Source organism: Canis lupus, chromosome 1 (assembly GCF_048164855.1).
Source record: "Canis lupus baileyi chromosome 1, mCanLup2.hap1, whole genome shotgun sequence".
NCBI lineage: Eukaryota > Metazoa > Chordata > Mammalia > Carnivora > Canidae > Canis > Canis lupus.
The window spans coordinates 83586678-83599823 of NC_132838.1; positions in this window are offsets into that span (position 1 = coordinate 83586678).

Below are 13146 nucleotides of genomic sequence, written 5' to 3' on the forward strand. Positions count from 1 at the left end.
ATATACAGATAAGTGGATTCAGGAAGAGTCTAGGGAGCCCCTGGATTTAGGAATCTCCTGAATCTAACCTGCTCATGAGCTTGTGAGTTTCGGTAATATATATTCACACACACAGAGCTGTCTATCTTCCCTGATGTCAGGGTTATTTTAAAGGAATTACTTCTTTTAGGAGGCAGGAATTCCTTCTTTAAAGGAATAACTGCCTTTTTCCTGCCCTTTGCTATCTGCTGATATCATTCCCCTCAGGTCTTCAGGCCAGGTTTCCTTGAGATTAGCTTTCAATGGAGCAAGAGAATACAGACAGTTCAGTCTGAGAAAGCTGGCTGCCTTGGTCCCCAGACCCTTCCCTGCTGCTGCTACTCTCATTGCATGTGGATTTTCTTGTCTTTTATAATATATCCTCCATGCCAACTGTGTGAGCTGGCTTTGAACCTCCATTTTGCTCTGCACTTGAGCCATACTTCCTCTTGGCTTTCCAAGATTTTGATCTCCTATGGCCTGGCTGTTCAGTTTTACATTTGCTTTAATTTCTTCCAATATCCTCATTGGCTTAGTGGAGTGAACACTGAGTTCCCTTCTTGCCTAGACTCTCAGCACTGGCTACCCCACTCCATTATCTAGCCTTACTTTTCTCTGCTGTCAAAATCACTTTTCTGTTCCATGCATTTTCAATTTGCCTGGTCACAAGTTGGCAAAGGAGAGTGACAGTGTGTTAAATGCTGTGATATCTCCCTGGAGCATAGGAAAATATTTGGATTAGAGTTTGCGATTAGAGTTTGGACATAGATAGATGTGTTGGATGCTCTGGAGAAGGTGAATGGCTGGTAGATTACAGGTTACACCAGACTCAGCAACAGGGCATAAGCTAAGGAGAATAATTATTCAAGGTATGTAATAATGTTATATTTGAACCATCTTGACCCAGCGCTTTGAGGGGGTCCTAAGTGTTTAGGGTCAGAGAAGGATGCAAAATAAAACAATTAGAATTGAACATTAGGGTGCTCAAGTAACTGCTCTGAAAGAACCACCTCCCTGCCACACACACACACACACACACTTTTCAAACAGTGGCACAGGAGACAGTAAACAGTTTCTCCTGTCAGCTGGAGATGTGAGTAGCAGAGGTGAAAAACAGATCAGGGATATAATGTGGACAGCCAAGAAGGGTTTGGGTAGCATGAACCATGGCAGGTGAAATTTGGTGACAGAGATTCATAACCAGGCAGGGCTCCAGGTGCAACAGCAGTGAGCATACACATTGCCAGGGCAAGGGGGTGGGTGGGTACAAAGGTTAGGTCAAGGATTCCACATGAGGAGTCCGAGGAGAGTCAAGGAAGCATTCCGAGCCAAATGATTAGGAAACAGATCAGAGTGATGACAAAAGTAGGGCTAGATCACAGGACAGCAAGGTACAGGTAGCAGGAAATTACATGTGAACCACACCTCTCTCTTTTCAGACTGTCAGCTAGATATAATAAAGGGGGGGGGGGTCCTCTGAGTGCTTGTCCCTTGGAAGATAGGAGGTTATAATCTGCCAGGACCTAGGGATCAACCACTACTGTGGTCTTAACCTATGGCTCATAAGCTGATAGGACCTTAGGTAATGTGAACATTATCTGGGAAACAACATTGCAGAGTGCCAAATGCCTCATGAGAAATGTAGTATTTATGACTCATTGTGGAGCTCTTAATCACTTGCCAGCTGACTTTCCTACTTATAACAAATACAATTGTACACAGCCATTTCCTTTAAATGTAAAAAGAAAACACAGACACATACCTGCACATATACACAAATGCCTCATTAAAAAGACTAGAGGGCAATAGGGTAGAAGAGTGTTAAAAATTTGAGAAGGATAATCATGATTTCCCTCCAACTGGCCCACATTGTAAAGAGCTCTATTCACATGGCTGCTCTCACCTCTGCTGTCCCAGGAGTAGTGTTCCTTTGGCAAATTCAGTTCCTGGAGAAGATAATAGTCTTGCATTTATATTGCCACTTGTTTGCAGAGCCTCAAAATATTTGTCCATGAGTGTAGAACTGACTTTATTTTCTATATGAATGCACTTTCTAAGATGCATTGTGGGGGCACAGCATCCCAGATTTTTGTTGAATGACTGAATGGAAAACAACCAGCCCATTTGGCAAGTCTTCAGAGCCCATGGATAGTTGCTTTCAGTGAAACTTGGAACTAAGGGTGGAGGAGGATTGTTGTATACAAATTAGAGAGTTAGTTCAGACCCTTGGCAATTAAGAGTTGAGATGTTACACAAAGCAACAACCACAGGAAAAAGTTATAAAGATACCAGGTCAAAGAGGTCAATTTCCAGAGGAGGAAGACCAGATCCAGGATAAGGTACAGGACTGGGATTCTCACAGCACATCTGGGGGACTGAGTCAGATGGAGATGCTCGTGGTCTTGAACAAGACGCCTCCACTTAGGAAATGTGTCACCTTGGGCTGGTTACTTCATTTCTCTGAATCTCAGCGTCCTGAATGTTTAAAATGGGGATGATAGTAATACCAATTTCACAGAGATTTTGTAAAGAGTAAATAAATACCCAAAGCAATCTACAGATTTAATGCAATCCCTATCAAAATACCAACAATACTTTTCACAGAACTAGAAAAAAAGTCATGAAACCACAAAAGACCCCAAATAGCCAAAGCAATCTTGAAAAATAAAAACAAAGGGTGCCTGGATGGCTCACTCCATTAAGCATCCAATTTGATCTCCACCCAGATTTTGAACTCGAGGTTATGAATTCAAGCTCCACATTGAACGTGAGCCCTGCTCAGCATTGAGCCAGCTTAAAAAAATAAAAGAAAAAGAAAACAAAACTTGAGATATCACAATCCCAGATTTCAAGATATACTACAAAACTGTAGTAATTAAAAAAGCATGGTACAGATACAAAAATAGGCACATAAGCCAGTGGAACAGAACAGAAAGCCCAGAAACCTACAATTACATAATAAATTAATTTTGGGAAATTGCAGGAGAGGAGGGCAGGGGTCTAAGGAAATGGGGCTCTGTAAGTGGACTGGATTTTATTTTTTTTTAAGATTTTATTTATTTGTGTGTGTGTGTGAGAGAGAGAGAGAGAGAGAACGAGCAAAGGCAAGGAGCAGGGGCAAGGAAAGAGGGAGAAGCAGCCTCCCCCACTGAGTGGAGAGCTTGATGCAAGACTCAATCCCAGGATCCTGGGATCATGATCTGAGCTGAAGGCAGACACCTAACCTATTGAGCTACCCAGGTGCCCTGGATTTTATTTTATACATATAGAATGCTTCTGAGGATATAGGTCTGTGAGGTAAAATGCTACGGGCTGTTGAGACTTATCTAGAAGCTCAGGAGAGGGTACCACAGTGGGGCTATTGTACAATCAAGACTAGTCAGGCTAGGAGGCTTTGCAGACAAAGTATCAGCTTGGACTCAGACAATGGCTGTGGGCACTGGGAGAAGCAGATAGATGACAGGAATATTGGTAGTCAGTGCCAATAAGACTCCATGATGAGTTGGATGTCAGAGATGAGAGAAAGGGAGAAATAAGGACATTGTGTAGGTTTTTAGCTGAAGCATTTAGATGCTTTGTGGTGACATTTACTGAGATGGAGAAAACTGAGGAAGGAGCAGGTTTGAAAGGGGTAGAAATCAATAATTCTGTTTCAGGCATATTAAGTTCAAGATGCAATACTGTTGTTGCAGCTTTCAATTTTGATCTCAGTGAGCTAGGTGGCAATTCACTGGAGAAAGCTTATCTGTTAAATTTTCAGTGGAAAAAGTGATCACCGGAGAGACAGGAAGGGATGCTTTAGACCTCAAGGAGCACAAGTGGGAGGCTGCAAGGACACTCTCCATTCTAATGAGCTTGCAGGGGGGAATTGCAGAGCAACTCCCCGAATTCTCTCTAGCTCATTGTGCCTTTCTCAGAACCATGCCATTCAGGAAAAGAAAAGCAAGAAATGTACTTACACCATATTGCACATTCTTTCCTGAAAAAAATCAATCAACACTCAATGCTGTGTTTATTTCCCTGGCTCACTGTATATGGAAATGAGAATTATCAAATAATAATAATAAAGCCTAAACTGCATCAACAGATAGGGCACTCTGACACTTAACACATCTCTCTAGAAGTTACTTCAGTAATAGTTCACACAGACTTCACAAGATGGGAAATGTTCTTAATTTCAGATACTCTAAGTGGATTTTTTTCTCTACCTCCTATGGATTTTTTAAAACTTATTTTTTAATTTTTTTCCCTTGAAAGGCATATTCAGCCAGGGACTCCCAAGTTTTCAAGTACTGAAGTATGAAATTTAGGCTGCAAAGTTATTTATTGGGCAGAAGGATGACACGCCCAGTAGAGAGAGAGGGTTTTTAAAATTTATTGACTGGTAAATAGCTCACATTCATCTTTTGAAATCTTGTAAAGTTTCATGCTATACTTTATGTTTATTTCAGAATTATTTTATTTCTCATGACAGTAATTTAACATACAGGTGCCTGTACATGCTTACTTTGAAGTGCCTGTTTTGTTTTTTAAAGTTAGGTAATGAATTTATGGACGTGAATAAAGGATAAAGGAGGAATGTGACTTTGTAAAGTGATAAAAAGTTAAGTAATGACTTGTGAATGTGAATGAAGAATAAGAGAGGAATGTGATTAGCCCAGCTCCTTTCCAGTTCATTGTAGGAAGGGAGGATGGTTTGGGGGTGATGGTGAGCTTTGCTGAGGTCTTTTAAGTGGGTAAAACTGTGAAAATCTACAATCAAAGCAGCAAGAGAGCCTTCCTCTCTTGATGGTCATGCCTGAATTGTGGATTGCTTCATGTCCTACACACAGAGCAGAGTCACTAGTCCTTGGGTCAATGGTCCTTTGGTCTGAAGCTTGTTCTCTAGAAGGTTTTGTAGGAGGGTATGTTGAATAATATTCCTGGAGTTCCTGCATGTTTTAGTAGCTGGTCTATGTCTTTAAACATAAGGGTCAGTTTGGCTGGATATAAAAAAGATATAACTTACCTGTTCTTTCCTTAAGTATCTTAAGTACATTACTCTTTGGTAATATTAAGAGTTTTTCCTGAAAAGTCTTATGATACTATGTATTATTTCCTTCCCATTATAAATGGTACTTTGACTTTGCTGGGTGCCCAAAGGATTTACATATTTTTTCTTTGAAGTCTAGTAGTTTTATGAGAATATGTACTAATCTTTGCCACTTTGGGCTAGCTTTTCTCTGGCATGCAGAGTCCCATTTAATATGTAGTTTCAAGTCATTTTTTACTTCAAGAAAGTTTCCTTGAACTATAAAATATTAAGCCTTTGTTTCTTTCTGTTGCTTTAGACTTTGTCTTTGGAGGTTGCTGTTATAATTAAGCTGGATCTTCTTTGTCTGGCTTCTCTATTGCTTTCTTGTGAATCTTTGTTTTTAATCCCTTAGTTTCTTTCTTTTTTTTTTTTAATGTATCCTTTATCTCCATTTTCTTTTTCTCTTAAGGGATTGTTATACTATTTTCTTGTGTATTCCTTCTAACTTAATATATATTCATAAAATAATTTTTCCTTTTATCTCTATTTCCTTAACTCTGCCTGTTTCCCTTCAAAATCTCTATTTTCCTGTACCTCATTTCTGAGTGTTTTCTATTTTTGATTTATGTTGATTGCTCAAAGTTTATATTTCTCTTTCTCACTGGATTTGAAACATTAGGTTACAGGAGTTTTTTTTTTTTAAGTGATTTTTAATTGAGATATAATTGACAGGTAACATTGTATTATTTTAGGCATACAACATAATTATTTTATATATGTATATATTGCAAAATGATTATCACAAATTAACACCTATCACCACACAGTTACAATTTTTTTGTGTGTGATGAGAACTTTTAAGATCTACTGTCTTAACAACTAAGTTGTAGTTTTCATTAGTTTAGTAGACATACTTTCTGGTGTGCTTTGTCTAAGAACATGTTTTATTCATTTACTTTTTTAATAATAACTTTAAGTGAGATATATTTCCCCATAATTTTAGGAGACAGAGATGGTCCAGGAAAGCTCTTCCAGCTACATGGCTCTAGAGTTGGTTCTTTCATTGTTCTTAAAAAGTTCATAAAACCAATGTCTGTGAATTTCTTGAAATCTGATTACTCTAGTCTCTTCTCCCATTTAAAAAAAATATTTATTTACTTGAGAGAGAGAGTGAGCAAAAGAGAGAAAGAGAGCATGGAGGGAGGAGGATCAGAGGGAGAAGGAGAAGCAGACTCCCTGCCAAGCAGGGAGCTTGATGTGAGGCTCAATCCCAGGACCCTGGGATCATGACCTGAGCCAAAAGCAGATGCTTAACCAGCTGAGCCACCCAGACACTCATCTTCTCCTATTTTAATTTAGATTATCTATTTTCTTTGACACTATTCCTTCTATCCTGTTGAGTTTGGGGAAGGGGACCCTGAATTGCAACATAGTGTAAGTGAAACATTCAGTCACCCAATAGAATAACAGGAGTTGAACAGGGAGTTCTCCGGGTCCCAATTCAAAGGAAAGTGTAGAACTGGAGCTTGTACTCATATATCTTATTCAAGTTGTTTAGCCTCTAAAATGTAGTATTTTCATTACTCTTCTAATTTCTTTAGAGCCATGCACTAGTATTTTGAAGATGGTATTAAGGTATTTACAGTGTCATTAACAGGAAATCAACATTGAAGACCAGTCTTAGATGAGAGTAAGATTGCCATATAGATCCTTTATTCCTTGCATCTTAAAATGATTTTTATCTGAAATAATTCAGAAGAGCTTAGTCAATCAAGACTTAGGCAATACACATGTTTATATATAAATATATATAAGTGTCTATAAGTATATATTAGTGCATATATGTATATATAATTACATATATAAATTACTCAGTCATCCAATACATCAAAAATATGCACTTAAATATTATATTTCTTCTGTAAATTTCAGAGTGCCTAAAGTAATGTTTTCTTTCAAAAATTTGTGTAGTGAGATAAATAAACCATAAAATTCACCCTGGTAAAGTGTACAATTAAATGGTTTTAGTATATTCACAAAATTGTACAACCATCAGCATCATTTAGTTCTGGCATGTTTTCATCAATTCCAAAAAAAAATGATTTGTAGTCCCTCCCTGTTTTCCCCAAACTCTCCCTCTTCAGACCCTGGAGCCTACTTTCCATCTCTATGGATTTGCTTTCTTTGGACATTCAGGCTTGAACCGAAACATCAGCTATATCTAGATCATGAACCTGCTGGAATTTGGACCAGAAATACATCATTAGTGTGCATGAGCTCATGCTTGTTCACTCAGTCATTCACTTATCTATCATCTATCTATCTATCTATCTATCTATCTATCTATCTATCTATCTATCATCTATCATCATCTACGTCCTGTTTCTCTGGAGAATAGTGATTAATATAACAGTATTCTCTTGTAGTCCTTTTTTTTATTATTATTACTTATGGATGTCCTTTCTTCCATTGTTAACTTTGGTAATATGAATTTCTTTCTTTTTGCTGGATAAGACTAATGAGAGTTTTACTGTGTTTACCTTTCCAAAGACCAACTTTTGGCTTATCTTCTCTATGTTCTACTTCCTGTTTCATATATTTCCCCTCTGATCTATATTATTTCCTTCCTTCTAGTGAATTTGTGTTTATATTGTTCTTTGCTTCTTTTCTAAAGTAAAATAGAAAGCTATTAAGTTATTGATTGGATATCTTTTAAAAAATATAGGTGCTTAACAGCTATAAATTTCCCTCTAAACACTATTTTAGTGGGGTCCTATAACTTTTGTTGAGTTTTAGTTTTGATTCATTTCAAAGTATTTTCTAGTTTCCCTTGTGATTTCTTTAAACCTGTAATTCAGTAAGGTGTTAATATCCAAATAGTTTTAAAGTATCAAATTTCCTTCTATTATTGATTTATTTTCTCCATTGTGGTTTGAGAAAAACTTATTAAAAATTATATCAATCCTTTTAAATTTAATGAGACTTGTTTTATGGTCTAGCACAGGGACTATCTCCAAGAATGCTCCATGTGCATCTGAGAAGAGTGTGTATTCTGGTGTTACTGGGTGGAGTGTTCTATAGATATCTATTAGGTCTAGTTGCTTTATAGTGTTGTTCTAGTCTTCTATTTCCTTGTCAATCTTCTGCATAAATGTTCTATTCATTATTGACTATTGTCATAACCTTATTGAGGATCCTTTGTACATGATGAATTGTTTCTCTCCTGCTGCTTTCAAGATTCTATGTCTTTAAGTTTTGACAGTTTGATTATGTATCTAGATGTGACTCCTTTTGGATTCATCCTCCTTAGAATGTGCTAGGATTCCTGGGTGTGTAGATTAGTGCTTACCACCAAATTCTAGGAGTTTTCAGCCATTCTTTCTTCCAATATTATCCCTTGTTTTCTCTCTCCTTATTCCTGGAACACCCATTATGTCTGTGATAGGGTTCACAAGATTTGAGGCTATGTTCAGTTTTCTTCATACTTTGCTGTGCCTCAGACTGGATAATCTCAATGGATTTATCTTCAGGTCGCTGATTATTTCTTTTTTTTCCCTCACTCAAGTCTTCTCCTGAGTCCCTCTAGTGCTATTTTTCATTTAAGTTATTATACTTCTCAATTCCAGAATTGCAATTTGGTTCTTTTTAGAAAATATTTTTTTAAAAAGATTTATTTATTCATTCATTCATTCATTCGACATACAGAGAGAGAGAGAGAGGCAGAGACACAGGCAGAGGGAGAAGTAGGCTCCATGCAGGGAGCCCAACATGGAACTCAATCTCGGGTCTCCAGGATCACGCCCTGGGCTGAAGTCAGCACTAAACCGCTGAGCCATCTAGGCTGCCCTAGAAAGTAATTTCTATCCCTTTATTGATATTTTCTATTTGAGAAGATAGAATTCTTCTGTTTTTTTTTTCTATTACAGTTTTATTTGAACATATTTCTAATAGGTAGCTTATTGTCTTTGACTAATAAGTCCAACTTCTGGACCTCCTCAGGGATGCTTTTCTCTTGACTGCTCTCCCAATCCTAGTATGGCACTAGTAGGTGCCATACTAGTCTAAATTTGTTGTTGAAAGCTTGTTGCTTTCAACAATATATGTGGCAATTCCAGAAATGGATTCTCCTATCTCCCCTGGGGTTTGTTACCATTATTGCAGCTGTTGCTATTGTGTAGTGACTTTCCTGGAATAGTTCTGTAAAGTCTCTGTTCTTTGTGCTCTGTGGTTGCTGAAATCTTTGCCTTAATGGACAGCTAATATTTGGAGATTAAGAGATTTTCTTAAATGCCTGCAACCTGTAAGTTTCCCAGCCATAGCTGAGGAGTTCTGTGTGTCTGTCTATTGAAGTACCTTTCAATCCTCAGGGAGTTGACCACTCTGCCTCACCCTTCACATACTGCCTGAAGAGTCCCAAGACCAGCCATAAACATGAATGTTTAAGGCCTTCTTAGGTCCTTCCTAAGTATGCATGCAACTCTGGGCACATGTGCACAGCCCCACACTTGGGTAGGGTCTTCTAGATTCCTGGGAATATGTGGGATATTTTCAAAACCTCTTTATAGACATCTCATTTTCCAGCTTCTTAAATGTTTTTAGTCAGCTTGCTATTTGCCTCAACTGTAATCCCTACCTCAGGCAGCTGAACCATAAACAGTTGACACCAGTAGGGGAAAGTCTGTTCTGTTGTTAATGGTCAGAATTCTGAGTCAGATCAGTCAAATAAAGACAAGCCACTCAAGTGTAGTTTTCTAGGGAAGAGCCAATAATGCCAAATCTCTGGAAGTAGGGCTTTGGAGGATTTTCAACACCTTTCTGTCACCTCCAGATGCTGCTGGGCTACTTGTGGAATTGTTGGTTTTTAAGGCTGTTATGAAACCAATGCGGGAAAAGGAGAATCAAGCAAGTTAAAATGTTACACACCTTGTTGTTCTTACTGATATTCAACTGTGTTTCCTGAACAAACTATTTCTGGGTTGTTACAAGCCTTTGGTTAATTCCAATAGCTCTAAAAAAGTTTACCTTGACCATTTTTTTCCAGTGTTGGTAATAAAAGTTTGGGGTAATAGATGCGTCAGCTCAGTAAATGTTCACATGGTACAAAATAGTCACAGTTGTCCCAACATGGAATGGGCTGATTTAGAAAACAATGAATCCCCTCATCTGGTGATTTTCAAACAGAAGCTCAACAACACATGGCCAGGAGTATCATGGAGAAATTCTAACAGCAGAAGAATGACTAAACTAGATCATGTTTTTTAACAATTAAATATTTTACTATTGTTAAAATTTTCAATATCGACAAAAGCAGAGGAAATTGTGGAATACACCTCTATACACCTATTATTTAAACCTGACATTAGCTTCATCTATACCTCTCTTTCTCATTTTTGTTTTTGTTTGCTGAAGTATTTAAAAAGAAGACCTCGGTATCAGACAATTTATCCCACTACTCTTCAGTCAATGCCTCTAAAATGTATGGAATTTTTTTTTTACGTAAGTGATATTACACAAATAACATTAATGTTATTTACATGAAGGAGAGACTGGGAATCATCATAGATTCTATGGAAAATGGGAAGTTACAAGGAAACTGAAGAGCCAGTTCATTCTGAATGAGTTTAGGATAAAAATCTGAGAGAGAGGCAGATGATGCATAATTCCAAGAAATACATAATGACATTCTGAGAAATACTATGGGGAAAGTTTAAATTCATCATTAAGTCAACACATCAAGATGGAAAATGCCTTCAGGCTTTATCAACTTCTTTGTATATTCCCAAGGTATTATCTCAAGGGAATAACCCATGTTTTATTACACTTTAAACCAACTTCAGCTCAGCTATAAATTTTAATGCTTTAAAAAATAAACAGTACAAAGTTCTAGATAAAATTTTATCCTTGCTAATATTTAGGTTTGGGCTCAAATTTCCAGTAACTGCAGAAAGAATTTTATTAAAAAAAAAATAAAACCTCTGCTATTTGGCCATTGTAAAGGACAGTTAGGACACCCTGAGAGAACAAGTTGTGCTTTCCTAAGGATCTTAGATCTGTACTCTTTCACATCACCTGTCCACACACCAAGGCCTCTATCAGGCTGGCCTTCTCCCTTATACACTGTCATATTGGGAGAAAAAAAGAGTTGAATTCTTTTATTTATTTAGAGAAAGTATGTGCATGAGTGGAGGTGAGGGGGCAGAGAGAGAGGGAGAGAATCTCAAGTAGACTCCCTGCTGAGCATGGAGCCCAATGTGGCACTCGATCCCACAACCTGGAGATCATAACCTGAGCTAAAAATCAAGCTGGACACTCAACCAACTGAGCCAACCAGGTACCCCTAAAGGAGCTGAATTCTTTGCAGAGAAAACATTATCTTTTTATTATGTAAAATATTATTACATAAAAAAGCCAATTCTCATTTGTAAAAGCAAAAAAAAGCCAATTCTTTTTATGTTTGGGGGGATATCTGTTAAATATCTCCCTTTGCTAAGAACTACCCCCCTACTCATTACAGAAATGAAGTCCAGACACCCATGCTTGTGCCACACAATTCTGTCCCCTGCAAACTATGTCCCCACATCGACCATGCTTATAAAGACCACTGGAAGACATCTGATCTCAGCATCATGGGTAGGTTTGACCCCTAGTAACTTGGAGATGGGATTCAGAAGTAACTCATTAATTTCTGCCTGGGGACCTGACTGCAAGTGAATCCAAGGGAGCTGGAAATGCAGCCCCTTCTGCCATGTACAAGGAGATGGTGAAAAACTGCTCAGTAAAGAGATAACAAAGACATGCTTAGAGAAAAGAGATAAAAAAATTGAGAAAAGAGGCAGGTTGGATTCCTGTTCATTTTCTACTTCTGGTTGTAGTTACCAGAAGGGCCCAGTCTCTTCTGGATTCTGCAGGAGAACTCACTAACTTCCCAATAGATGCATTCCTTTTCCACAAGTACATTTGAGTTGCTGTCAATTACTTGCCATCAAAAGAATGTTTGACTAAGACAGTTTGTCTATACTTTGGAGAAATAACTGGAATAACTCCAAGTGTGAAGTGTACGTAGTTATAAGCAGTCAGTTTCCAAAAGGCTTTTCTAAAAGTCAAGTTGTCTTCATTTCCTCGGCAAAACCACTAATCTTCTCTTATTTAGATGTTGTCAATAAATGCACTTACTTCCATTCCTCTGAGATGAGACTCTCAATGTTGTCAGTAAAATCAGTGGGGAGAGAGATACTGATCCAAACCCCTTTGCCCCATGATGATATGAAATGATAAGGTCAAAATAACACCCTAAACAAGGTCTTACTGAATTAGACTCTAGTCTTTTTAAGAGAAAAGGGCTTTACTAAGATGCCAGATCCAACAAAGCAAGGTGGATCTTGGTGACAGGATGATGGACAGATATCCCTTTGTGTGAATTAGCTGTCATTTTTTTCTTGTGCAAAGAGGGATGTTGATCCTCTTTTATCCGTGTGTTTGTTTACATGAGACATTCCCAAAGGATGAATACCAACAGAGAACTCAAAGCACACCTACATTTCGGGAGCTCCTGAGAGCTGGCAAGGACAAAAGTGATGACTATCAGTTCCATGGAATGGTGTTTTATCCATTATTTCAGCATTAATATTACTTGATAGTTTTTAACTTTCTTCTGTACACTTTGAAGAAGAAAAAGAACTTTATTAAAAGACAATTCGATTAAAAAAATTGCTGGTTGCAAAAATAGATTGTCTTACAGATCTTAAGGAAAACTAGAATCTGCCTGGCCTTGCAAGTTTATACCCCAGGGAGATGCTTGACCTTTTTTTTTTCCCCTCTACTGAAGCGCAGCACATTCTCTACTCAAGGAGCCTGGAGCATGGTCCATGCATCAGGGATGCAGCAGGCACAGCTCAGGGAAGGATATGACTTCAGTGCTAGAACGTGGCTGACATTCATTTAGTGCTAGCCATTTTCAGACATTGTTTTATCTCGGATTCATAATTTCATTTAACCCTCACATTCCTGTGAGGTATACATAGGATGATTATAATACCATTTTACTGGTGAGGAAACCAAGAAACAGAACATTTCAGTAACCTGCCAAAGATCCCTCAGTGGCAGAGCTGAGTTTT